Source organism: Acyrthosiphon pisum, chromosome A2 (assembly GCF_005508785.2).
Source record: "Acyrthosiphon pisum isolate AL4f chromosome A2, pea_aphid_22Mar2018_4r6ur, whole genome shotgun sequence".
Lineage (NCBI taxonomy): Eukaryota > Metazoa > Arthropoda > Insecta > Hemiptera > Aphididae > Acyrthosiphon > Acyrthosiphon pisum.
Window position 1 is genome coordinate 19,771,516 of NC_042495.1, and position 2,131 is coordinate 19,773,646.

At 27.2% G+C, this 2,131-nt stretch overlaps 1 protein-coding gene and 1 long non-coding RNA gene across 2 annotated transcripts in view; one reads left to right on the forward strand and one right to left on the reverse strand.

Annotated features, from left to right (window-relative positions):
• LOC100570627 overlaps nt 1–2,131 on the forward strand; it is a 67,570-nt gene that overhangs the window by 794 nt on the left and 64,645 nt on the right. The gene's annotated exons all lie outside the window — the stretch shown is intronic.
• On the reverse strand, nt 1,168–2,125 carry LOC115034199. The gene is made up of 3 exons (XR_003839545.1): nt 1,980–2,125; nt 1,427–1,892; nt 1,168–1,363 (listed from the first exon to the last, which is right to left on the reverse strand). It is a non-coding gene; the product is annotated as an uncharacterized LOC115034199 (long non-coding RNA).

The window sequence follows — 2,131 nt, forward strand, 5'->3', positions numbered from 1 at the left end:
ATGGCATCAGTTCAATATCGAAGGTGTTAGGCTAACACCTAGCAAGTAAAATTAGTTCAATCATCATTAAATCAGATATCAAATTTATCATCAACAATTTCACAAAATTTCATAAAATTACAACGAGAATATAACGATTTGGTAGATAAGATAAATGTTAGGAGAAATGGCATGATAAAACTTCAAGTAAATTAGCAATTAATTAATTACTTAACAAATTTTTATTTTATTTTTATAAGTTTTTCCCTTGAAATAGAAAAATTATTAGTTGATTTGCTACATCAAAATACACTACACCCGCTAGTTCTTAATAGTATTCAGTTAAAAACAATTTTGGAAAATATACAGCGAGAGTTACCCTTAAATCAAGTTTTACCAATATATATTGAAACTAATTCATCAACGGAAGGTTTTATGAAACTTACAAAAGTGACTACTAAATTTTCATTATTAATTTTCCTATATGTACTCCAGAGATTTATACTCTATTTCAGATATGGCCTATGCCAACAGAGCTAACAATTTTACAATTTATGTTTATCTAACCCAATAATCCATAATATCTAGCAATTTCATCTGATAACCAACATTTAATATCATTTTCTAAAATTGAATACAATAAATGATATTACATGCGGCTTACTATAAAAAATTGTGCTTTAGATATGCCGGTTTATTTAAAATCATACCAGCAGTGCGAAAAACAAATTCTTAAATTTACGGATAACACTGTGCTTCCGAAACAATGTACTGTACACCATATCTATCACCTATATACAAAATTTCTACCAGAAGGAGTGCTGCGATTTCAACATATAGTACCTTATCTTTTACCAAATTGGATCAAGATGATACTTTAAAGAGGCCATTTTTCAATTTTCTCAATTGTTATTTAATGCCACGGGAAAAACCACCGAGAAATTACGAAAAAATGTTAAAAATGGGATTTTAATTTTTAACGTTTTGTTTATCATCATAGACACGAAAAATAAATTATAATATTTAATATTAATTCAACTTACATGATAAAATAAATAATTACAATATAAAAAAATCCAGACTGACAAACCGTCTCCGCTCAGAATCGTTTTTCTTATACAATGATATTATATCATTGAATTCAAGTCTAATATAATCCATTATACAATGACCCACTTGTAATCTACTGTACAGCAGAGCGACATCCACTTACCTGCTTTTTGTACAATTGGTTTTATTTCAAGATATTTTATGAAAATAATCTTACTTCTTTCAATATTACTTATACATTCTACCATTTTAGCCATATTACATGCATTATCGGTAGTTATTATCAGTATTCGTAGTTATTTAATATCATACTTGTTTAGTAATATTCAATGACCTGTTGAATTAATATAATTTAATAATGTTTAAACATATAATATATGTTAAGAAAACGTAATACCTTTTTTTTTTTAGATATTTTACTGTATGGGTTTCTGTAAGTTCATTCATTACTAATGTTTTTACAACGTGGGTACCGTTGTCAGAAATAAATTGTACATAAATCCCCAGTATTGATTTATCCAAACTTGTGGCACTGTCAATTTTCAAACTAAGAATACAATTTTTCAAATCATTGGCTACCAAGTTGGCAGTTTCAATAACATATGTCCTTACATTTCTTTGATCGATTGAAAATATATTGCCAAAACCTTCAAGTAATTAGTTAGGTAATAATTTTTTTTAAAACCACTATAATTTACAATACGTCTTAAGGCCTTCCATTTACAGTGACCGTTTCTGTGTATGCATTCAAAAGTATTTCTCAACTACTCTTAATATTGATAGTCTTTTTGAGTATAACACTATCTAGTGTCTAATGTACATTGTTCCATGCCAATTATATTAGAGCCTGCACAAAGTTATACCTAAAAAAGAAAGTGTTATGCAACTATTCACTATTAACTGTTAACTAATATACTATTATAATAATATGCATTGCTTTGAATTTTTACGTGAGTAAGTGTTTGATCATCAATATATTCCATTAATTTTAGAGCGGATGTTGTATTTTGATCTTCATTTGTTCTTTTATTAGAGTTTTTTGAAAAAATATTACAGTACAAAGGATAATGTATACTTTAAAGGTTTTTAGCATGATTTCCAA